Consider the following 27,060-nt stretch of genomic DNA (forward strand, 5'->3'; position numbering starts at 1 on the left):
GGTTGCATCTGTCGTAATCCTCGTTAGAATCATAGAAACCCTACAGTACAGAAAGAGGCCATCTGGCCCATCGAGTCTGCACCGACCACAATCCCACCCAGGTCCTACCCCCATATCCCTACACATTTACCCACTAATCCCTCTAACCTATGCATCCCAGGACACTAAGGGGCAATTTTAGTATGGCCAATCAACCTAACCTGCACATCTTTGAACTGTGGGAGGAAACCAGAGCACCCGGAGGAAACCCACGCAGACATGAGGAGAATGTGCAAACTCCACACAGACAGTGACCCAAGCCGGGAATCGAACCCAGGTCCCTGGAGCTGTGAAGCAGCAGTGCTAACCACTGTGCTACCGTGCCGCCCCATCATGTCAACATCGTTGACACGATGTCACAGCGGTGAGGTATGAAAATCTCATGGGGGGGTCTGTTTAATTAGATTAAAATGTATTTAAACGTATTGAAATCAGGTTCATACGCATTATGCGGGTGAGCCTGACTACGTCGTCAGTAAGGGGTGGTGAAAATCAGATATCGCGATCTCGCCGGTACGATTCATGATTTCTAGGTTTCGCCGGATCTTGAACCCTTTCCGGCAATCCCATGGATCGACAGTCTGGGATCAAGATGCCCAAGGTCTTACTGTTAAATTCAACACATTGAGGGGTTAAATCCATATATCATGGGCCTGATTCTCCCATCCCGACGCGCATGTTTTTTGGTGTGTTGGGTTGGGAGATATGCGTATCGGCCATTTCGCGGGATTCGCGCATGCATTCCTGACACATGTGCGTCTCCCACAGCCGGAGAGCAGGCGTAGTTGGGACCGCGCTGGAAACCGGCGGGAAGACCAGATAAGTGATTTAAATCTATTTTTAATCTATTTTAAATGTAATTATTGGGCCCGATAGCATCTCCCATCCTGCCAGCAGTATTTCACTCTGGCGGGGTTTAGAGTAGCTCCCCACGTTCGGGGAACTAGTGGTAGACCCGCTGGAGCGAAGGGGGGGCAATCGGGGCCCCCCTGGAGGCCAGGCGGTGGGGGGTGGTGCTGCCTGGGCATGGGCACCTTGGCAGTGCCAGCCTGTACCCCCTAGCACTGCCCAAGGGCAAAGTGCCCACCGGGCATCGGGCAGTGCCAAGGGAGCGGGGTCTGTTGTGGGCAAGGCCTAGGGGTGATCGGTGGGGTGGGGGGTCCGGCTGCCACTCTGCAGATAGGATCGGTCGGGGCTGGAGGGAGGCCAGCGATTGGGATGGGCTGGTGAAGGGGTGTCTGCTGGAGAGGGGTGTTTGCCTTCCGGGGGGGTGGGGTTTGCCTCCCGTGGGAGGGGTTTTGCTGGCGGGGGGGTGGGTCTGCCAGTGGGGAGGGGGGGGGTCTTGCCTTCCGCGGGAGAGGGCGTGTCTCAGCCTCTGGCGTGAATAGGCCCCGCCCACTGAGCTTTTAATGATATTCATGATTGTGACCTCTGCATTGCACAGAGTGCGGGAGATTCAAGTCTGAACTACCATTGAAAAAACAATCATAAATTACAACATTTTCCCCACCAATTCAGCACTTAGAATTTTTTTGGGAGAATCGGGTCCCATATAATTTATCTGGGAATGTATATTTGATCCATTAACCAGAACTAAATGGAGCAGTTGACCCCATTGCATTTCTCTTATACCAAAGCAGTTTCAGAGAATGGAGTTTGGTAATTTTCATCCTTTTGCCCTATCAGTAAGACACTACTTGCCTGGTTGAACACTTTATGTGCAAGCAGAAATTTGAGTTACAATTATGGGAGGAAGGAACAGTACAGGACAAACACGCGGAGTTCGTGGAAACAATATCAAACATGCTGCTCTATTCCTACTAGATCGATTTGGAAAAAGTTGACTCAATGCTGGAACTGAGAAGTAATACATAAAAATGCACTCATCAGTTCTGACATCAAAATCATTTCTAACATTGCCATCTATCTAGTCTTGACTGTGGTTCATCTACATGTGTGACTGATTAGATTATATATAATTTATAACTCTTGTTGATGCAAACAGATAGCCTTACAGCTTTGAACCAAGCAGACAATACAGAACATTAGCAATGTGGTGATATAAACAGGGCCTAGTTTTAAGGCTGATAAAATTGGATATCCCAAATTAAAGAATTGGGCATATTAAAACCAAACACAGTCAAACCTCAGGCAGGCCAATTGTACAAGTACACAAATGTGTTTGGGCCTGACCCATCAACCACCCATCAAAGGTCGTTACACTCTACTTGATACTTAGCAGGAGATCATTGCACCTCATTGAAATGCACCGGCCTATTGTTAGAAGCCCAGATCAGGCCAGACTTTCCATCACTGAAAGTTCCTGTAGTTACATGTAAGCAACAGCATGGAGATGGACACCTGGGGGCAGACCCTGGTGTCCTGTCAGGCAGATATCAAGAAACCCACTGGGTATTGGAACCCCCTCCTGGGACCTCATTGGCCGGAAGCCAGATAAGTTTCTGGAAAGGCAAGCAGGCTGGGGGATAAAGGGACACACTTTCAGACACCAGCAGCAAAGACTCGATGAAGGAGACGACCCTGACCATTCGGAAGACTGACCAGAGAAGGAAGGAAGGAAGAAGCTGCCATCGAGACTCACCTTCGTGACGACGGACCAGAGGGACTCCGAGAATCGAGCCTGCAGTTTAACCAAACTATCTTTGCGGGTAGTATACTTGAATCTGGGGTATCCTCTTGTTTTATGTGGGTAATTTAAGAGTTAATAGTGTTATTAATAAACTTGTTGAACCTTTACTTGTGTTTGTCCTTTGTCCATCTCGCAAATAAGGACACCGGGGTAAAACCTTAGAGTAAGTAAACTGATCGAAAGTATCTGAGAATTAACAGGTACAACAGTGGCGACCCAGATGGGACTTCGATAAGAAGTGATACGTTGCTCCGAAGTCAAACCTTCAACCCGGTATTCTCCAACACTCCGTCTGAGCCTGAATTAAGAGGGCAGCTGCCCCATGTGATGGCAGTCTTAAGTGAGTAAAGGACTAATACAGATTCGACCAGTAAATTGGGCCATAAACCCGGTGTCTGTAACACAAGGTGGACAAACTGTGTATTTAGAACTAGAACAGTCCAGGGAATTTGGGTAAAATCTATGGGAGGGAATTTAGTTAAAACCGGACCCCTACCTCGATCCCTTACCTATACTCAAGCGACGAATCCTAAAAGGAAATAATTATGGCCAGTCATGCTGAATGGGAGGAAGTTCTCCGTTTATATTTGAACCATAAGTGGCCCAAATGGGTACAGTGGGGTGACGCCCCGAAACCGGATCTGGGATCCGAGGGAGAGAATTGCTGGAATCATGCCCATAAGGAAATGGGTAAAAGGGGTCCCAAGCTCAGGAAGGCGATTGCGATTGCTAGTTGTCTAGAACAGCTCCTTGGTAGAGAAGCGGAGACTATCCGGGTTAAATGGGACAGAGGCCCAGATAACCCAACTAAAGCAGGACTTAATGAGTGCTACCACGTGCATACAACAATTGGAAGCGGAGGTAGACACACGAGAGGAAAGGAACCAAATCAATATGATACACATGAGCCAATTCCAGGCTCAATGTGATAAAGCCTACCAAAAGGCACAGCGTGCTGTCAGTGAGAGAGAGGCTGCACTGCAACAGGTAGAGGAAGTTAAACGTAAATGCAGCGACCTGCAGGCTGCAGTAAAAGTTTTGCACCAAGCAGGAAAAGCAAGTACTGCCCGCACAATAGACCAATCCAAATGCCTGCGCGAGATTGAAGATTTACAACTAGCCATAAAAAGGGATGTAATGTGTGCATACACGACCGAAACAGGGGATAGTGACCCAGGGGTAGAGTGGGGGGATTTAGAAGAGGATGCCTGCCATTATGCAACAGCTAGTGTCACTGCCGACTGGGGACCCCCAGCTCCCTTCCCAGTAATGGAACTAACGGCACCACCTAATCCAGCCCCCATCTGGGGAAACTCAGTCTCAGCTCCTAACCCTTTTACCATCCCAATAAGACCAGTCACTAATCCGGTTCCTGTACCGATGAATCCGGTCACCACCCAACGACAGGACGGACAGAACCACAATGTGACTTATGTAACTCCATACACCATGACACAGCTCACTGACATAGCTAAAGTGATTGGAGTATTTGAACCCTCCGGGGATCCACATCCTCTCTTTGACCAGGCCATCCAATATCGTGTTTTAAACGGCCTAGACAAGGCAGAAGAGGTTAAACTTATTCTGTTGTGTTTAAGTCCTGCCATCCGTTCCGCCCTACCCGAACCCCAGAACGTGGCCGGGGGGACCCTACCAGAAATGAAGGCAGCTGTTCTGGCCACCATAGGCTACAATAGGGATGACCCGGTACAAGGCTTAAACAACTGCCAACAAAAGAGAGGGGAACACCCAACAGCCTATGCTGGCCGACTATGGAACCAATTTGTTGCGGTTTTCGGCTAATTAAATCGAGTCGAATTAAATGCACACCACCGGCCCACATGGATCCGGACCCTGATAGCACACTCCACTGAGGGGAGTCGGAAAGCCTGTGAGAATTTGGACCCTGATGATAATACACATACAGAAGCCTGGGCCATCCGCAAAATGACCCATATGTGGGAACGGGAAGTCAGACAAACAGACACCCCCAAGCCCACAAAACACAGAAAGATGAACCCGATCCACACAGACCCAGCCCCGGTTTGGCGTAACGAAGGGGGAGGTGAAAACAGGGGACAGGGAAACTCAGGGCACCCACCCCCATATACCCCTGCCAATCATCGATACAGAAAACCGCAGCCCCGCGCAGAACCCCGATATATTCCCAACCCCAGGTACAGGGAACAAGACAAAGCCACTTCCAGATATTTACCCCCACAAGCACAGTGTTACAACTGTGGCTAGATCGGCCATTTTGCCAGGGAATGTAGAGTCCCGCCCAGCCAGACCAAGGTTGAAGACCTAAAACGAGCCCAGAGCAGTGACCAGGACCTGAAACAAATTCAGGAAGGGGCAAACCCCGCCTCCTTTGAAAAATGGCGAGACGCAATATCGGTACAGGATGGGCTTGTCCTTAAGGACGGCCTATATGTGGTCCCAACCAGGGACCGTAACCAAATCATTTTCCAAACCCACAATGTCCAGGGCCATCAAGGGGCAGGAACCACAAGTGAGCGAATCAAAGGATTGTGCTGGTGGCCAAACCTAGAACAGGATGTGCGGCATTACATCGATAATTGTATCATCTGTGCACAGAACAATCCTGATAAATATGCCCACAAAGGGGAATTGAGGCAGACTCGCCCTGTGGAAGGTCCCTGGACAAATCTCCAGATTGACTATATTGGTCCCCTACCGCCCGGAGTGGGAGGTTACAAATACATCCTGGTCATCGTAGACACTTTTAGTAAATGGGTGCAAGCTTTTCCAACCCACACTAACACAGCCAAGGTCACGGCTGACATCCTAGTGCAGCATATATTCACTAGGTGGGGCCTTCCCCGCAGCATCGACTTGGACCAGGGCACTCACTTCACTGCCCAGGTAATGCAACACGTAATGGAATTGTTCGGGATAAAGCAATAATTCCACATTGCTTACCACCCCCAATCTAGCGGTGTAGTAGAGAGGATGAACCGCACCCTCAAAGATATGATCCGTAAGACCGTTCAGCAGAACAATCACTCCTGGAGCAAAGTCCTTCCCTTCATATTAATGATAGTGCGCAATTCCGTATCTAGTTCCACCGGATTCACCACACAGCACCAGACCTAAACCACGGTCCACAACCTGTACCCCAGGTTATCAACCCCCACCCAGTATTCCCAGGACCAGCACACGCACCCTCGGTTCCCGCCCCAATTTACAGGGCTTCAGGAATAAAACCCCGGCCCAGGGGACCCCGACGAAAAGGATGGGGCACCTGCAAACCTTACCCCCTGTGGTGCCCCTGGTACCGGGTCTCCCAGAACCATTTGACCCAGCGCTCACTACCAGAGGTGGTAACGCAGTGGGTATCTGGCAGCCAAAGCCCGCCCACATAGGTTCCCTCCACTAAGAAAGAATCAGGACATCACAGTCCAGATTGTAAATAGCTTTATCCATCCACTCCACACATCACCCAATTGAAAAGGGTTTCTTACCTGCCCACGTTATCCTGCGTCATAATTTTCCGACACACCACAGTTTGGTTGTGGGATGAAGAATCCAATGTTATACTGTGCCATAGTCCTCCAACAACAAGGACACATGCCACATACCCAACATTTTATTTTCACGCTCTGCAAACTCCTTACCACACTCAACCCCATTAACACTGATTGCCGACCAACCCTTCGTATGACACTATTGGGCCTTTATTATTCCTTTACTTATTTCTTTGTTTTTTTTAAAAAAAGAGAAGTCATACGACATTCTTGTAAAGAAAAGAAAAAGAGAATCAGGTATTAATAAGAATTAACAGGTTGTGGTGAACCATCGTTGGTTCCCACTATGGGATTGTTCTAATGTTGTTGTTGGGTTGTTCTAATGTTGTTGTTGGGCTAGGATGGGATTGATACACCTGTGGTTGTTACTGTTGTGGCACATCCCAGTCGGGCTCCGCCTCCTGGGAGAGGTATAAGACCCCCTGCTCGGGCGGGACCCCTTCAGTCTGGGATAGTGTGTTAAAGTTCTGATAGTTCCATTGTTAGTTAATAAAAGCCTTCTTTTACTGAAGCTTTGTGCCTCATGTCCAATTGATGCGCATCACAGGTGCTACCTTGATCTCCCCCAGAATGAACTACATACTTCTCTGTTATCTGGGACTCCTCGTCTCAGACCGAACCACAGACACCACATCAACCAAAGACCAGAAGATCAGCCTACGATACCCTGGATATATGTGGTTCACCCCACCAGATGCAAGTTCGCCCGATGGAAGAATTTCTGCAAAACTTGGACTCGGCAAGGGCCATCCGACATCGGGAGAGGCTCTACAATCAAGAGCCCTGATACTCTCCCATCTATATTTAATATGAATAGTCACTTGTCATTTTGTACTGTTTATTGCTTTGTTTTGTATATACCCAATTGATGTATTGTTTCTTATTGTTTTTTAAAATTATTTTACTTCATTTAAATTTGTTGGTACTATTGTGGGTTAGGGATGATACTATCAACCCCAGATTCGGGGTACTTGCTTGTTGAGATGGTTTGGTAAGAATTGTGTGATCCGGTTCGCTGATGCTCATTGGATCAAGAGGAGGGAATGTGGTGATATAAACAGGGCCTAGTTTTAAGGCTGATAAAATTGGATATCCCAAATTAAAGAATTGGGCATATTGAAATCAAACACAGTCAAACCTCAGGCAGGCCAATTGTACAAATACACAAACGTGTCTGGGCCTGACCCATCAACCACCCATCAAAGGTCGTTGCACCCTACTGTTACTTAGCAGGAGATCATTGCACCTCATTGAAATGCACCAGCCTATTGTTAGAAGCCCAGGTCAGGCCAGACTTTTCGTCACCGAAAGTTCCTGTAGTTACATGTAAGCAACAGCATGGAGATGGGACACCTGGGGGCGGACCAGGTGTCCTGTCAGGCAGACATCAACAAACCCACTGGGTATTGGAACCCCCTCCTGGGACCTCATTGGCCGGAAGCCAGAGAAGTTTCTGGAAAGGCAAGCAGCCAAGGGGATAAAGGAACACATTTCAGACACACCAGGAGCGAAGACTCGATAAAGGATACGACCTTGACCATTCGGAAGACTGACCAGAGAAGGAAGGAAGGAAGAAGCTGCCACCGAGACTCACCTTCGTGACGACGGACCAGAGGGACTCAGAGAATCGAGCCTGCAGTTTAACCAAACTATCTTTGCGGGTAGTATACTTGAATCTGGGGTATCCTCTTGTTTTATGTGGGTAATTTAAGGGTTAATAGTGTTATTATTAATAAACTTGTTGAACCTTTACTTGTGTTTGTCCTTTGTCCATCTTGCAAATAAGGACACCGGGGTAAAACCTTAGAGTAAGCAAACTGGTCGAAAGTATCTGAGAATTAACAGGTACAACAGCAATATTGTGCATTAATAATGATAGTATAGAATTATTCCATTATCTGCATCACTTGACTCCATCTCATCAATTCAATTTTTAAAATGTATTATATAACCACCAGAAAATCAGTCCAATAAGGTTTTGTAATTAGTACCCACTGGTTAAAAAAAAAAGTGGTCAACAACTCTAAGCTATTTTTAAAAATCCTGTGAGATTGACAGATCTTGATAAGGATAAGGAATTAGTTGCAGGATTATTTTATTAATGTTAGTGGAGGGGTATTTGGATTATGATGCTCAGTTGCAACATGACTAGGGGGCAAGCATGGTTGGCACGATGATATTTTCCTGCTCGTCATTTTCATACAGTCATGTTCGCCCTGATAGTATTGACATGTACCACAGTCTGGGATGTACTGACAGATCAGATCACAGAGAAGTCAGATGATACTACTGCAGGAGTCTCTCAAAGTAGTGCACTTGTCCAACCACCTTCACTCCAGGATAAGGTCACTGGTTGCACCATTCGATTTTCAATTGCTCAGATAATGAAACAATTCATACTTGCGTGTGGTGACAAAGTGGTAACAATCATGACCCTCTCAAATAAGTTACAGTCCAACACCACCTTTACCACCTTCCATTGCCAGTCAATGGCAGTATTATCAAAATCCTGGGAATCACAATTGATCAGAAACTTAATTGAACCAGCCATGTAAATACCATGGCTAAAAGAATAGATATTCTATGATGAGTCTCTCATTTCTTGATTCCCTAAAGCTTTTCCATCACTCAATTTGTGGGCGGCACAGTGATTAGAACAGCGCCAGGGACGCGGGTTCAATTCCGGCAGGGGTGGCTGTGTGGTGTTTGCACATTCTCCCTGTGTCTGTGTGTGTTTCCTCCAGGTGCTCCGGTTTCTTCCCACAGTCCAAAGATGTGCAGGCTAGGGTGGATTGGCTGTGCTAAATTGCCCTTTAGTGTCAGGGGAATTAGTAGGGTAAGTACATCTGGTTAGGGGGTTAGGGCCTGGGTGGGATTGTTGTCAGCGCAGGCTTGATGGGCCAAATGGCCTCCTTCTGCACTGTAGGGATTCTATGTGAAAAGGGCAAGTAAGAATTATGATAGAATAATCTCCAATTTCCTTGAACAGCAGTTAAGAAGCTTGGCATCATCAATAACAAAGCACTCCACTTGATCAGCACTCCATCCATCTCCTTGAACATTCGCTGCTGCCAATAATGGTACATTGTAGCTTCACATTGCAGCAACTTACCAAGGCTTCTTTGACAGTACCATCTAGAACGGCAAGGGCATCAGATACATGGGAACAACCATCATTTCAAGTTCTCCCCCAAGTCACACACCATCTCGATTTGGAAATATATTGCCTTTCCTTCATCATTGCTGTGTCAAATTCCAGGAAATTGCTACTAAATGTACTGTGGATGTGTCTTTGTCACATGGATTACAGCTTCTTAAAGGAAACAGTGATGAACAATAAATATGGTCCATGCCACCTAATGAACCCTCTGAATGATTTATTAAAAACCTATATAAAAAATAGGAATCCCTGCCCCCATTTTTAAAAATGACAATTGTGTTTAATTCATTGCTGCTCATTTAAGGTGAATCTTCAAGAAAAGATCGGCCGTTCATCCAGGCTGGTTTTCCACATTCTATCTTTGTAAACTTGATGTCAGAAGGTCTAGTGGCACATTGGGTAGCGTCCCTGCCTCTGAGCTGGAAGCTCCAGTTTCTAATCCCACCCCAGGACCTGATGGCCAAGGAAACTGCGTTCATAACACGGGCAAGGAAGTGTGTCAACCTGCAAATCCTTCCAACATGCCATTAGCTGGTGGGGGAGAATCCTGGTTAGCCATGCCTAACGTGGAGTGGCGCCCATCAAAGTATAAGCCCCTGGTGACAGACTAGCAACCAGTCCGGGAATTACCAGCTACGGAAACAAACAAAAGTCTGGCTTAGTGCACCACTAGGTGGGGAAAGAGAATTGGAATTGGAATTTCGTTGTCCAGGTTAATTTGGAGCAAGTCCCATTCCCACATTGAGGAAGGAGGCTGGCGAATAAAGCCAAAATAGTGAGGTAATCCTCCCAGTTTATAAAGCATTGGTGTGATTCCAGTTAGAACGCTGCGAGGTCTGCTCACCACCGTACTGAAAGAACGGATAATGCAGCTATTGAAAGGATTTTCAAGAAGGCAACTAAAACGACTATGAGGATGGAGGGATACAATTATGAGGAGCAATCATGTGAATTCCCATTGGAAAAGAGAAGGCTGGATATGATTAGACTTCAAGACTTTAAAGTGATTACATAATATAGACAATGAAAATCTGTTTCAACTTGTCTCAGTAGAAACAGAGGACCCTGGCCTACACTTGAAAGATTCTGGTGGGAGATGAGTTGATGTGGTGAGCAACTTCAAAAATAAATTGCAGAAATAATGGTCTGGATTTTAATTTGCTTTACCTGTCGGGAGGTGGGGTGAATGGGGGGTGAAGTTGGGGGATATGGAGATGACGCATGGGGGCAGGAACAATCTATAACAGTGCAGGGAACCCAGAAGCTGGATTTCGTTTGATTTGATTTGATTTATTATTGTCACATGTATTAGTATACAGTGAAAAGTATTGTTTCTTGTATGCTATACAGACAAAGCATACCGTTCATAACGAAAGAAAGGAGAGGGTGCAGAATGTAGTGTTACAGTCATAGCTCAGGTATAGAGAAAGATCAACTTAATATAAGGTAAGTCCATTCAAAAGTTTGATGGCAGCAGGGAAGAAGCTGTTCTTGAGTCAGTTGGTACGTGATCTCAAGCTTTTGTATCTTTCTCCTGACGGAAGAAGGTGGAAGAGAGTATGTCTGTGGTGTGTGGGTCTTTAATTATGCTGGCTGCTTTTCGAGGCAGCGGGAAGTGTAGACAGAGTCAATGGATGGGAAGCTGGTTTGCGTGATGGACTGGGCTTCGTTCACGACCTTTTGTAGTTTCTTGCGGTCTTTGATAGAGCAGGAGCCATATCAAGCTGTGACACAACCAGAAAGAATGCTTTCTATGGTGCATTTGTAAAGGTTGGTGAGAGTTGTATGCCAAATTTCCTTAGTCTCCTGAGAAAGTAGAGGTGTTGTTGGTGGGCTTTCCTAACTATAGAGTCAGCATGGAGGGACCAGGACAAGTTGTTGGTGATCTGGACACCTAGAAACTTGAAGCTATCGACCATTTCCACTTTGTCCCCGTTGATGTAGAGAGGGGCATGTCCTCCACTACGCTTCCTGAAGTCGATCACAATCTCCTTCATTTTGTTGACATTAAGGGAGAGATTAATGTTGCTGTACCAGTTCACCAGATTCTCTATCTCATTCCTGTACTCCGTCTCACCATTGTTTGAGATCTGGCCCACTACGGTGGTGTCATCAGCAAATTTGAAAATCGAGTTGGAGGGGAATTTGGCCACACAGTCACAGGTGTATGAGGAAGTACGGGGCTGAGAACACAGCCTCATGGGGCACCTGTGTTGAGCATGGTCATCTTACTGATTGTGGTCTGTGAGTTAGGAAGTCTAGGACCCAGTCACAGAGCCGAACCCCAGATCATGGAGTTTTGAGATGAGTTTAGTCGGAATAATGGTATTGAAGGCTGAGCTGCAGTCAATAAATAGGAGTCTGACATAGGTGTCTTTGTCATCTAGGTGTTCCAGCGTTGAGTGTAGGGCCAGGGAGATGACGTCTGCTGTGGACCTGTTGCAGCGATAGGCGAACTGTAGTGGATGCAGGCAATCAGGGAAGCCGGAGTTGATTCGTGCCATGGCTAATCTTTTGAAGCACTTCGTAATGATGAATGTCAGAGCCACCTGACGATAGTCATTAAGACACGCTGCCTGGCTTTTCTTTGGTACAGGGATTATGGTCATCATCTTGAAGCATAAAGGGGCCTCAGATTGGTGTAAAGAGAGGTTAAAGATGTCTGCGAATATCCCCACCAGCTGATCCGCGCAGGATCTGAGTGCTCGTCTGGGTACCCCATCTGAGCCAATCGCTTTACGTAGGTTGAATTTCAGGAAGGCTGGTCTGACATCTGCGATGGTGACCTCGGATATGGTGGAGGGCGTCCTCTTGCTGATCTCTTGCTCAAAATGGGCATAGAATGTACCACTCAGCGGGGAGGGGTGCATTGGTGCCGGCGATTCTACATGTCCTCATCTTGTAGTCTGTTATGCCTTGCAGACCTTGCCATAGACGGTGGGAGTCCGTGTGGCTAGCCTGGGACTCTAGCTTGGTCCGGTAATGTATTTTGGCTTCTTTGATAGATCTCTGTAGGTCATATCTGGATTTCTTGTACAATGATGTGGAAATGCCGGCGTTGGACTGGGGTAAACACAGTAAGAAGTTTAACAACACCAGGTTAAAGTCCAACAGGTTTATTTGGTAGCAAAAGCCACACAAGCTTTCGGAGCCTTAAGCCCCTTCTTCAGGTGAGTGGGAATTCTGTTCACAAACAGGACATATAAAGACACAAACTCAATTTACAGAATAATGGTTGGAATGTGAATACTTACAGCTAATCAAGTCTTTAAAAACTTGATTAGCTGTAAGTATTCGCATTCCAACCATTATTCTGTAAATTGAGTTTATGTCTTTATGTGCCCTGTTTGTGAACAGAATTCCCACTCACCTGAAGAAGGGGCTTAAGGCTCCGAAAGCTTGTGTGGCTTTTGCTACCAAATAAACCTGTTGGACTTTAACCTGGTATTGTTAAACTTCTTACTGATATTTGTGTAGCAGTGGTCGAGAATGTTTAGGCCTCTGGTGGAACAGGAGAAGTGTTGGTGGTATCTTGGTAGGACGCTCTTGAGCTTGGCCTGATTGAAGTTTGCAGCCACGATGAACAAGGCCTTGGCACCCACAAGCTGTGGTGTTTGTTGCTAATAACTAGTTCATAATTCGTATGTTTTAGAATATAACTTTTATGTTTAGCAATTAAAGTGTGAAATGTAAGATAAATGAAAATATTTGGTTAAGAAACTAGTATACATCTGATGTAAATGCAGAGCAGACAAACCTGAGTTAGTCACAGTTAAAAGCTCCCTGATGATTTTCTTACAACGTCAGAGGGCAGGATGTAAAGCGTTAAACAGTGGATGACCTATCATTGAGCTCGTAATAGAGCCAGAAAGTCCCCACTTACTTTATCAAAAAATTAAATTGTGCAAGTCATTCCCAGATACTAAGAATTAAAAGGCAATTGGTCAACAAGGACAGAGGGTGTGGAGAAAAGGTCATAAAAATTTATTTGGGACATAAAAGTGATATGGATTACAGAAGCAAAGAGTTTTATTGAAAATAAAATAATTTGTTTACATTCCTGCTTGAGAACACTCCAAAGCATGTCACATTGTCAGGGAGATGGGCTGTGGGGTTCGAAGGTTCTTTTATTTAATTGAGCTGGGTATTTCTAACGGAAAGTAGTTGTGGTTTTGGTTTGGAGTAGACAGCAGCTCATTGAGTTGGGAGAGCCAAAGGAAAGGTTAGTCAGGCCTGCATCTTAAGCACAGAAAATACTAACTTTATCATTCACTGAGGCTCAAGCTTAGTTTGGAATTCATTAGGGGAAAAGAAGCTGGAAGATTTGTCTAGCTCAAAGCTAGAAGATGAAATTTACAGTAGTCCTTACAGAAACTTGTGGCAGAAGGCAGTTTGCAGTTAGCTTGGAAGCAGTCAGCTTAGATGTTCAGCTTGGAGCAAGCAGGGCGAAAGCATCTGCCAGGAGCTGAAAATCACCATAGAGGACCAGAGGGAACTAGGGGTACTCCTGATGTTTAAATCCCTAAAAAAGAATGCAGCATACCCCAAGTTTGAGCTGAGAAGTCAACAGTTGTAATGTTTAGGAGGATTGCTCAGCCAAAAGCTAATAAAAGGATCTCCATGTAATTTCATACTTTGGTGAATAGCTGGAACACTAAGCAGAAATTAAAGTGAACCATAGAATCCCTACAGAGCAGAAGGAGGTTGTTTAGCCCATTGAGTCTGCACTGACCCTCCTACCCAGGTCTTATTCCTGTAACTCCACGTGTTTACACTCCTAAACCCCTAACCTGCATATCCTCGGACACTAAGGGGCAATTTAACATGACCAATCTACCTAACCTGCACATCTCTGGACTGTGGGAGGAAACACGAACACCCAGAGGAAACAGACGTGGGTAGAATGTGCAAACTCCACACAGACAGTGACCCAAGACGGGAATTGAACACCCAGAGGAAACAGACGTGGGTAGAATGTGCAAACTCCACACAGACAGTGACCCAAGACGGGAATTGAACCCAGGTCCCTGGCGCTGTGAGGCAGCAGTGCTAACCACTGTGCCACCGTGCTGCTTGAATTCTGGACAGCTGTGGCACATCTTTGGGTTTGTCCTCGAAAAGTGAATAAACTTCAGGCTTCTTGTAACGGATAAGGCAATGCTTGGGGTGAGTGGAGCTATGGTGGGGAGAAGTAAAATATAGAACTGAGTTGGTAGCATAAGCAATAGAAAAATATAGTGTAAAGCTAATAGTGCTGGCTCAGCTGAATTTTTTTATATATATAAGCTTGTTTTTGTTTAAAAATATGAAATGTTGTGATGTAATTTCTTTCTGTTAGTTACTGGCTATTCGGATTTCTCTTTAAATTTTAATAGATCCCGAACAGGATCATAGGAGTTTGAACTCCACATTGTGTATATAAACATTACAATCAATTCCCTGCCTGGAAGCTGGCCTGATTGACAACCTTGGCTTTCAGTCAGGTGGGGAACAGCTTGGTGGATGCCTCATGACATGAGAGGTCCATGCCAGGGTGGGAAGAGGATTGGAGGTTTCTGGGGAAGATTGGGGGTGGGGTGGGGGGGGAGGTGGGGGTGGGGGGAGCGCCAAAAGCAGGTGCTGTGCACAATGGATCCAGCGTGTTGGTGTAAAAGCACTTACCTCCTGGTTTGGGCGGCTCTCATCTGGATAACTAAGTTCAAGAAATTGAAAAACAATTAATGATCATATTTTTACTGCCAACCCATCTCCTTGGACTGGATTAATTGCTTTTATTTAAGACGGAGGTGGGAGGTTTGGTGTTAGAATTCTACCCTTTAAAGACTTTAACGCTGCCACTCAACCCAAACCTGCCTGTCTTCAGAGATAAAATTCCCAATACTTCAGTGAGCAAGTGGTAAATCTATAGAACAGGCTCACTAGGAAGTGATGGAAGCATCTATTGTTGATTCATTCTAATGCAAATTAGATACATTTCTTCCAGAAAATACTCTGCGATACATTAGAGGGATAACTTGAACCAAAACGTATAGTAATTTCAGCATGGTTGAGAGTTTGGCTTTCCCACTGTAGGTTTTCCTCAATTCATGTCATGTTTGTTGTAGAGCAGTGATGAGTGAGCTCTATTATGGCTGAATCCTGGGATTACCAGAATAGTAGAAGATGGACTAGGTGGAACCTTTTTCTTTCTTTCATTTATCAGTTACAGCTGGAATTTTCTAACCATTCTCACTGGCGGGATCATCTGGTCCCATCAACAGCAAACTCCTGCTGTGGGTTTCTCAACGGCCGGGGTGCATGGAACAGGAAGCCTGATGACAGCGGCAGGATCAGAAGATCCCGCCACCAGCCAATGGCCTACGCTGCCTCAGCAGCTGCTAAACAAGCCACGAGGGCGAGTGGAAAATCCCACTCTGTATTCCTAAACAGACTTATTGTAAAGGTTGACATGGAATTGGATGAGAGTGACATGTGCATGGACATTAGGGAAGGAGTAGTGTTGGCAATCAACTTTTAAAAGAGAAGCTGATGAGGAAATCCGTTCTTGACAAAATGCAAAGGCTGGAAAGATGAAAGGAACAAGTGGTGGATCTATTGTAGGAGATGAGAGCGGTTATAGTTGGAAGGAAGATGGGTAGATAAGCTGAGGGATTGTAAGGCTGGGTAATAAGGGGCGGTAGAGATAATGTCGAGTTAGCCAAGCAAAGAACAAGAACAAAGAACAAAGAACAATACAGCACAGGAACAGGCCCTTCGGCCCTCCAAGCCCGCACCGCTCCCCGGTCCAGGATTGAATCCTGAATCCAGGATCCCCGCCCAATTTTCCAGCCTATCTACATCCTAATATCCTATCCACCGAGCTGTCCCTCACAGCTACGATGCTTTGTTCATCACAACCTATTAACTCACCCCCACCCCTCCATTTCAGACCATGTGATCTCCAGGGAGAGGCGAAAACCCAGAGTGAAAACCCCAGGGCCAATATGGGGAAAAAAAATCTGGGAAATTCCTCTCCGACCCCCTGAGGCGATCGAAACGAGTCCAGGAGATCACACTGGCCATGAACAGAAAATGCTTCCCAACCCTATTCATTTCCACTTTTGCTTTACGAACACCATCTGAATTCCCTGCCCCTGAGACAGGTTCCCAACTATCCGCAGTCTCGCTCTGTACTGGCACCAGCAAGATGATCATAGAATGAAGCCTTGAAACGAGAAACAAAGAACAATTAGCCCGCGATGCTCCCTAGTCCAAACTAGACCACTCTTTTGTATCCCTCCATTCCCACTCCGTTCATATAGCTGTCTAGATAAGTCTTAAACGTTCCCAGTGTGTCCGCCTCCACCACCTTGCCCGGCAACACATTCCAGGCCCCCACGACCCTCTGTGTAAAATATGTCCTTCTGATATCTGTGTTAAACCTCCCCCCTTCACCTTGAACCTATGACCCCTCGTGAACGTCACCACCGACCCGGGGAAAAGCTTCCCACCGTTCACCCTATCTATGCCTTTCATAATTTTATACACCTCTATTAAGTCTCCCCTCATCCTCCGTCTTTCCAAGGAGAACAACCCCAGTTTCCCCAATCTCTCCTCATAACCAAGCCCCTCCATACCAGGCAACATCCTGGTAAACCTCCTCTGTACTCTCTCCAAAGCCTCCACGTCCTTCTGGTAGTGTGGCGACCAGAACTGGACGCAGTATTCCAAATGCGGCCGAACCAACGTTCTATACATCTGCAACATCAGACCCCAACTTTTATACTCTATGCCCCGTCCTATAAAGGCAAGCATGCCATATGCCTTCTTCACCACCTTCTCCACCTGTGACGTCACCTTCAAAGATCTGTGGACTTGCACACCCAGGTCCCTCTGCGTCTCTACACCCTTTATGGTTCTTCCATTTATCGTGTAGCTCCTCCCTACATTATTCCCACCAAAATGCATCACTTCGCATTTATTTATTATAATTAAAGGTTTCATTTTGGGTACGGAGACCCATGAACTTCTCCTTGAGATAAGGTTGAAGAAGGTGAAGAAGATAGAGAAGGACGCAGTTAATGATGGTGCAGAGAAATTTGAGTTGTACTTGCCCTGAAGGATGGTTCTAGAGTCACAAGTGGATTTACATAGATACATAGAAACCCTACAGTGCAGAAGGAGGCCATTCGGCCCATCGAGTCTGCACCGACCACAATCCCACCCAGGCCCTACCCCCACATATTTTACCCACTAATCTCTCTAACCTACGCATCCCAGGACTCTAAGGGGCAATTTTTAACCTGGCCAATCAACCTAACCCGCACATCTTTGGACTGTGGGAGGAAACCGGAGCACCCGGAGGAAACCCACGCAGACACGAGGAGAATGTGCAAACTCCACACATTTGGTCATAGAAAGGAAGATGTCACTGATTCATACAGCATAGAAGGAGGCCGTTTGGGCTTGTGATTGCATTTTGAAAGAGCTATTCAATTAGGCCTACTCCCCTGCACTTTCTATCTCACCTTGCAAACAACGGGGCGGCACGGTAGCAGTGGTTAGCACTGCTGCTTTACAGCTCCAGGGACCTGGGTTCAATTCCCGACTCGGGTCACTGTCTGTGTGGAGTTTGCGCATTCTCCTCGTGTCTGCGTGGGTTTCCTCCGGTTGCTCCGGTTTCCTCCCACAGTCCCAAGATGTGTGAGTTAGGTTGATTGGCTATGTTAAAATTGCCCCTTAGTGTCCTGAGATGCGTAGGTTAGAGGGATTAGCAGGTAAAATATGTAGGGATATGGGGGTAGGGCCTGGGTGAGATTGTGGTCGGTGCAGACTCGATGGGCCGAATGGCCTCTTTCTGCACTGTAGGGTTTCTATTTCATTTCATTTCCTTGTGGTTAAACTCTATATATCCTCTCCAGTATTGTCTCCTTTCCATTGCAATTTTGAAAATAACATTTTCGCTGGTAAACATGGTGTGAGCCATGTGATTTATACAGGAATGAATAGTGGATCGGCTTATTTAGCAGATAAACTCCCCAGTGCCATGGTAGAATCCTGTGGCATAGATACTAATACTAAGGTAACCTTCACAGCAATGGGGAGAACCATCCTGGACATTTAAATTTCCTCTAGATCAATGTCTGTGAAACATCTTGGGAGGTTTTCTGCATTGAAGGCTCGATATAAATGGAAGTGCTCAATCTTGTTAATATTGACATACTCTGGTACGAAAGTCATTGTTTGTAAACAAGTGTTATTTATATTAAAATGCGAACAGAAGTGTACTTACTCTCTGGATTTGTGGATCTAAAGATTGTGTACTCTCGTAATTTGTTTGTCTTGCAGCATTTTACTGCCAAGCTGAGCCACGGAAAAATGTAGACTTTGAACGGATATGCAAAAATGTGGAGGGGAGAAATTGATACGCAAGTAGTACACTGCACGAGCAGTAAAATACTCACTACCCATAAACTAGGCTTCATTATTCAACCAAACAAAAGTTTGATGAACATTTTATGAAGCCAAGTTTCTTCCAGCGCTTTTCTTGATCTAGCAATGTACTTGCAATTATAATGTGGAGATGCCGGCATTGGACTGGGGAAAACACAGTAAGAAGTCTCACAACACCAGGTTAAAGTCCAACAGGTTTATTTGGTAGCACAAGCCACTAGCTTTCGGAGCTCTGCCCCTTCTCACCTGATGAAGGGGCAGCGCTTCGAAAGCTAGTGGATTGTGCTACCAAATAAACCTGTTGGACTTTAACCTGGTATCGTGAGACTTCTTGCAATTATAGCCAGAGAGCACCCTCTAGTGGAAATGTTCAGACTTACAAACAATGTATGAATGGGTTTAAACAATTAGAGACAAGGGGCGGAATTTTCTCGTCCCGCCCGCCACGGGAATCGTATTGAGTGGGGGCAGATCGTGCAAAGGTCCATTGGCCTCAGGTGGGATTTTCTCATCTTGGGCTGAGCGCGGCTGGAAAATCCCGCCCTAGCATTAAGATGGCGGCACGGTAGCACAGTGGTTAGCACTGCTGCTTCACAGTTCCAGGGTCCCGGGTTCGATTCCTGGCTCGGGTCACTGTCTGTGTGGAGTTTGCACATTCTCCTCGTGTCTGCGTGGGTTTCCTCCGGGTGCTCCAGTTTCCTCCCACAGTCCCACAGTCCAAGGATGTGCGGGTTAGGTTGATTGGCCAGGTTAAAAATTGCCCCTTAGAGGCCTGAGATGCGTAGGTTAGAGGGATTAGCGGGTAAAATATGTAGGGGTAGGGCCTGGGTGGGATTGTGGTCGGTGCAGACTCGATGGGCCGAATGGCCTCCTTCTGCACTGTAGGGTTTCTATGATGATTTCTATGATGATAAAGACAAAATACTGCGGATGCTGGAATCTGAAACAAAAGCAGAAAATGCTGGAAAATCTCAGCAGGTCTGACAGCATCTGTGGAGAGAGAATAGAGCCAATGTTTTGAGTTTGGATGGCCCTTTATCAGAGCTGGCAAAGCCTTGTTGGCTTTGTTTGTTAAGGTCCTATCCAGTCCCTAACAGTTTACAGGAATAAATAAAGAATGTGCAGGAAATCCTGGCAACTTTCTTTTCTCAGCAGAGCCTCTGGCATCAACTGGGTGTTTTATTCAAAATCAATGGTTTACTGGTAATTCAATGACTTTGTTGGAGATGATCTTTATTCATGAGACCAATGGAAAGATTGACCAATGGAAAGATTAGTGTGGTCCAAGGTTATTATCAGGTTCCATTTAGTGCCAACGATTCCAGTGAAGCTTGGCAGACGCGCAGAGCTATTTAACCTGAACATCAGCCTCCAAACCAACAACCCATGGTCTATATTTGTGAAGAATGCCATGTTGAAAATTAAATTCAAGCCAGAGATCCTATCCAATGTTGAGAATGTGGTTACAGAATAATGTACGAGTCGAGAACAAATAGATTGCTTGTTTTTGATGCCAGATGAAATTCAAAGTTTTTATTAAACTTGCACTGACAATAATTGCTAATGTTTAACATCTAGCCTTGTCACATGTGCAAATTTCACCAGGCAATAAGGCTTTGATATTTTTATGTTAATATTAAACAGCTAAAATATTGCACGTATCCTTCAAAACCTAGAGTATTTACAAGACCAGTTTTGTTTTATTTAATGAAAATTAATGCTTCGTGTAGTTGAAAGAAAAGCCAAATTATGTGCACACATACCACACCCACATTGTTTTATGTCTATTGCCTATGATTCAGAGTAGTCTATTCACCAACAGGCAAACTGTGACATGCAGGATTCAGTCATTGGTGGACAGGTTCAGATGCAGTCTGGATATTACTGCTGTATAACAGATGACATTGTCGTTTTGAGTCAGACAGGTAAAGGCTTGATGAATGCTATGGCTGCACTGAGTCCATTTGAATTCACCACGGAGCCTCGATTAAGATGTGAGAGCTCCAGTTAGTGATGGCAAAAATTTTCTTTGATTCACAGTCACTGCCTCAGTGATCGGAATGAAAGCTTCTTATTAAAGCCGGAGTCTGAAGAGATAGGAAATTGTGCCGGTTTCACTCTGATCAATGAACCTTAAAATAGGGCTCAAAATACTGAAAAGCCGATGCAGTGGGACAGATTCATAATCTCCAAGGCAATTATGCAGAAGTGGGAAGTAAGATAAGTATGAATGCCACAACTGCATGGTGATTTAAAAGCCTTGATGATTGCACTGGGATGAGATGAAATGATCAGAATGGCAGGTTGAAAATTATGGCTGCATTTATTGTCTTTACTACGGTATATTTCTTCAGAATTTTTCTGAGCTCAGGTCACAAATATGGCAAAATCAGTTGTGAAATGTGTGTTTTTCCAAGTCAAAATAGAACAAATTGCTGATTATAGAAATCCCAACATTATAATTTGGAAGGAATGACCAATATAGCAAGGAACATTTGCTTACATAAAATACAATGCAAAATGAATTGAATGTATTGTTGGGAAAATGTTGGAATCAATTATTAAGGAGGAAGTAGCAGCACAATTGGAAAATCATAATCTAATCAAGAAGAGCCATCAAGGCTTCATGAAAGAGAAATTATGTCTGACTAATTTATTAGAGTTTTTTGAGGGAGTCTCAACCAGAGTGGACAGAGGGTAACTGGTAGATGTGTTGTATTTGGACTTCCAGAAGGCGTTTGACAAGGTAACATAAAGTGAAGTCATAAGATAAGAGCTCATGATGTTGGAGGTCCTATATTGGCATGGATAGAGAATTAACTAATGGGCAGGAAGCAGCGAGTGGGGTTAAAGGATTCTTTTTCAGTTTGACGACCTGTAACCAGTGAGGTTCCGCAGGGATCAGTGCTGGGACCGCAACTACTTACAATATATATTAATAACTTGGAGGAAGAAAGTGAATGTACTGTAGCCAAATTTGCAAACAACACAAAAATAGATGGAAGGCAAGTTGCGAGAGGGATACAAACAGTTTACAAAGAGATAGTGATAGGTTAAATAAATGGGTAAAAAGTTGGCAAATGGAGTATAACGTGGGAAAGTGTGAAGTTGCTCATTTTGGAAGAGAGAACAAAAGAACAAAGTATTATTTAAATGGAGGAAATGTGCAGAAAGCTGCAACACAAAGGGCCTTGGGGTACTTGTGCATGAAACATAGAAAACTAGTACACAGGTACAGCAGGTAATCACGAAGGCTAATGGAATGTTGGCCCTTATTTCAAGGGGTTTGGAGTATAAGAGTCTAGCTGCAACTGTACAAAGTACTGGTGAGACCACATCTGGAATATTGTGAGCAGTTTTGATCCCCTTATTTAAGGAAATATGTTGTTTCATTGAAGGTAGTTCAGAGAAGGTTCACTATGATGATGCCCAGTGTGGAGGGATTGTCTGATGAGGAAAGGTTAAACAGGTTAGGACTCTACTCATTGGAATTTAGAAGAATGAGAGGTGATCTCATTGAAACATATAGGCCAGAATTTTACCATTCTGCCCGCCATGGGAATCGGAGCGAATGAAGGGTGGACCATGGAAAGGTCTGTTGACCTTTTGGGTCCGGATTTTACAGTTTCGGGATGAGCGCGGCCACAGAATCCCGACCATTGGATTCCTAAGGGGCTTGACAGGGTAAATGCCGAGAGGACGTTTCCCCTCAAGAAGAGTCTAGGCCCAGAAGACATAGTCTCAGAATAAAAGGATGCCAATTTAAGACTAAGATGAGGAGCAATTTCTTCTCTCAGAGGGTTGTGAGTCTTTGGAGCTCCTTTCCACAGTGAGCTGTGGGGGCAGAGTCCTTGATTATATTTAAGGCTGAGATAATTCTGTAGTGGCCATCATCGTTACTTCTCCCTATTACATTTCCTCTTCCGCTGTAATTTCTGGATCTGCTTTCAAAGGTTAGTTCACTCCGTAGCTCCTTCAATAACACTGACGTGTCTTTTACGTTGATGTCTCCACAGTTGCTACCATGTTCTGAGATGGATATTTCTGTCTTGGACTCTACACATGGGACTTGTCTCCTAGACAGACTTTAGACATACTGTGGTATCTCCTATTTAACTTGTTTATTAGAACTACATTTAAACAGGCAGCAGAGTAGACATGTTACTCCTAGGTATGATTCCAAAACTCTCCTCTCTCTCTCTCGGTCGAGTCAAACACACAGTTGACTGATGTCAGTGGTGCATGATGATCCACATCATACACCAGCATATTCTATCTGTTAACCCTTTACCACAGGTATAGTTTAAACATTAGAGCCAGAGCATTCAGGAGTGAATTAGGAAACACTTCTCCTCACAAAGGTGCTGGAAGTTCAGAATTCTCCGAACGCCAACTGATACTAGATCCATTTTTAATTTAAAAACGGAGGTTAATGGAATTTTGTTAGCCAAAAGGTATTCAGGGATATGGGGAAAAGATAGGTGTATGGAGGCTTATCGCCCATGGTCTCACCGAATGGCACAACAGTCTTGAGGATCTAAATGAAGGGCTCCTGTTCCTACCGTTCTAAGTAGCAGCCAGAGGACAAGGAGGAAGAGCAACATCAAATATCATTGCCCCATCTGCCAGAGCTTTTAAGCAGCAGCTCACTGAAGAGCATTTCATGGGAATAATCCCTCCCATTCCCAACAAAAACTGTCCCACATTCGCCGCTATTGTTCTTGTTCCTGCTTACTAATTGCTTTCCTTAATTCCTACCTTGTATACAAACAACACTAACTGCAGGGTAAATAACAAATTAATCGAACAATTCATTTCCAACGGTGTCTAATATTTAAAAGAAATGATTAAGAAACAGCCTTGTGTAAATCCTTCAAATTAAAGCAAAATATTGTGGATGCTAGAAATCTGAAATAAAAATAGAAGATGCTGGATAAACTCAGCAGGTCCGGCCACATCTGTGGAGAGAGAAGCAGATTTTCTCAGAGTGGTTCGCACTGCTGCCGCACAGTGTCAGAGACCTGGGTTCAATTCCAGTCTGGGGTAACTGTCTGTGTGGAGTTTGCTTCTTCTCCCCATGTTTATGTGGGTTTCCTCCGTGCATTCCGGTTTCCTCCCACAGTCCAAAGATATGCGGGTTAGATGGATTGGCCATGCTAAATTGACCCTTAGTTTCCCAAGATGTGTAGGTTAGGGAGATTAGTAGGGTAAATGTGTGAGGCTACAGGGATAGTTCGGGGTCTGGGTCTAGGCAAAATATTCTGTTGGAAAGTTGGTGCAAACTCAATGGGCAGAATGGCCTTGTTCTGCACTGTAGGGGTTCTATGGATTCTATGGAAAAGTTAATGTTTCAATTCCATATGACCCTTCTGCAGAACTGAAGAGGCATAGAAATATAATGAATTATAGTTGGAGAGTGAGTGGGTGTGTGGGGTAGAATGGAAGGTCAGGGATAGGTCTTAGCTAAGGAGAGATTGACAAAGATGTTATGGACATAAGACAAAAGGAGTGTTAATGGTGGCATTAAGGACTGAAGGAGTGCTAATAGTGGCATAAAGATAAGATAGCAGAATATGTTAATAAGAGAATGAAGGTCAGTGTCCAGATGGAACAAAACTGAAAAACAAGGGACATATGGTCCTGTGGGGTGGGGTGGTATTGGGACCTTGCTCTCATGCCCACATGTCCATCCTTGGCCTGTTGCAATGTTCCACTGATGCCCAATACAAACTGGAAGAACAGCAACTCATCTTCCAATTAGGCAACATTACAGCCTTCTGGACTCAGCATTGAGGAATCAGGGAAATGGGATTTGGGTGAAGCACTCAGGGAAGTCTGAAGTTTTGGGGAAGAGAGAGAGAATGGGGCTGGGGTAAAGGATGGGGGTTGGAGAATTGAAGTCTCAAGTGGAAAAAAAGGGGAGAGCAAGGTGGAGACAGAGGAAGATGACATTCATGGGAGAGTTGGAGTGGAGCCTTGGTAGGAGGGGAGTGAGGGAGACTGGTGAATGAAGGTGGTGGGGAGGGAGACTAGGGATTGGTGTCAGGGGATGGGAGGAAGGGAGGGGGACTGGGGATACAACTGGCATAAAGATCAGCATTTTCTAGAGTCCAAAGCCGCAACACTGCAGCAACAAAGTGGTGAGTGGGAGCAATACTGAAAAGGGAGCAGTGGATGAGTGGAACATAGTGTTAGTGAATAAGGACCAAGACAAAGTTTCCTCTGACAACATTTCTGAATTATGGAAACATACAGAAAGAGGTCATTCAACCCTCACACTATTCCTGTGCTGGCTTTTTGAAAGAGCAGTTGTGCTTAGTCTCATAAATCCACTTTTTCTGTGTAACCCTGTAATTTCTTCATCCTGAAATACATGTCTAACTCCTTATTGAAGTCATTGAACTTCTTTTGTCATTGCAGTTAACTTCTGGAAGCTAAGCTTCTATCATTATTTTCCTTTGCAACCTTTTCCTACTCCTGGCACAGCTGTTGCCTAGAGGGTTTTCTGTTCCTTAGAGGGACAGGATCTCTCACCTCCTCTCCACCTACCTACCATTTAAGAGGCAGTATTTGCTTCTACTAGCATCAGAAATTCATGATTTCCAACCCCACCCCATTAATCATGACATCAGCTGTGGCTCAGTTGATAATACTAAATCTCTGAGTCATAATAATTGGGGTTAAAGTCACACTTCAGAGACCTTAGCCTGGTTTACAAACCAGTGCACTACTGAGTGCTGTACTATCAGAGTGCTGTATTTCAATTGAGATGTTAAACTTTGCCTGCACTCTCAGCTGAATTTTAAAATTCCATAGCACTATTTCAAGAAGAGCAGGGAGTTATCCCAACCTACTGGCCAATATTTATATATCTTAATCAATATCACTTAAAGAAGGTCTTCTGATCTGGTCATTATAACATTGCTGTGTGTGGGGATCTGCTTCTGTGTGCAAATTTTGCTGCTGCATTTCCTACATTACCAAAGTGACTACACTTCAGAAGTCCTTCATTGACTGTAAAGTATTTTGGAATGCATTAAGGTAGCAAAAGACATTATGTAATTGCAAGTCTCTCACTCATGCATTCAGCCAATGAATAGCAAGAGTAGTGCCGGTTGGACCCCAAATTCATTTAAATCAAGTTCTAACGTGAATTTAATATAGTTACTGGGCCCATGTGAAGGGGAATGCGTGATGCAATGCCCTGCCACATGCACTCTTGTTTTTAAACACAATTGGATTTCCAGGCAAGTGTCTTTGCTTTAAAAGTAGACTCAAGGAAGACGGCCTAAACATTTTACACATTTGTTTTGGATCTCCTCGAGCAATATCTTCTGCTAAAGGCTCGTAATTCTATGTACAATTAATAAGTACAACTATTAGCTCTGTACTCAGTTAAAGAGCAGCCTCTGGCCTTGTCCTTTGCCCACACACTGTAAACATAACAATCTGGTCCACCCACATCACCATCCATCGAGACTGTTGTAAAATCAAAGTGTCTGCGCTGCTGTAAAGTTTTATTGTTAATTTTAATCTTTTTTCCACGTTTTCATCTTTATGTGTTCAGTTATATTACGGAGTGCCAAAAAAATCAAACATTGATAAGTCTCCTTTGAAGATTTATAAATGTGATCTATAAAATAAACACAAGCAAATATTGCCAATGTTTTTATCGCCCCGATAGAGGCAGTAAAGTGCATGAACTTTCAAAATCACTGGGCCGGATTTTTGTTACCCGAAGCAGGTAGCTCGAGTTGGAAAATGTACTGACTTGGCAGAGGCACTTTCGTTTAAAGGACCCCATTAGCCTAATCTTTTGCTCTAGGGAGATGAGAGCAGGATTGAGTGGGGTCCACCAACTCTGGAAGCAGATCTTAGGCGGCCACAGGAATGGGTAAGTGCCAAGGCGGGCTGGTTAGAAGGCCAGCCTCGGTTCGCTGGGATTTTGTAGCAGTTACTTTATAAGCTGTTAGAACCTTTATCCCTTGTCCCTTATACCTTCTCAGACCCCACCACAACTTCTCATACTTGCCATTGCCCCTCAAACCCCCTTGCCACCTTGATAGCTATTTACCCAGTATCCACCATGGGCAGACTCAGAAGCCATGTGGAGATGAAAAAAAAAATTCTAATAATTGGGGGCAGCATGGTGGCCCAGTGGTTAGCACTGTTGTCTCACAGCTCCAGGGACCTGGGTTCAATTCCCAGCTTAGGTCACTGTTTGTGCGGAG

General features: G+C 44.9%; 1 protein-coding gene across 1 annotated transcript in view; it reads left to right on the plus strand.

Annotated features, from left to right (window-relative positions):
• The window catches only part of n4bp2 (NEDD4 binding protein 2), a 384,372-nt gene that overhangs the window by 247,855 nt on the left and 109,457 nt on the right, over positions 1-27,060 (plus strand). The gene's annotated exons all lie outside the window — the stretch shown is intronic.

The sequence above is a fragment of the Mustelus asterias genome, chromosome 1, assembly GCF_964213995.1.
Source record: "Mustelus asterias chromosome 1, sMusAst1.hap1.1, whole genome shotgun sequence".
Taxonomy (NCBI): Eukaryota; Metazoa; Chordata; class Chondrichthyes; order Carcharhiniformes; family Triakidae; genus Mustelus; species Mustelus asterias.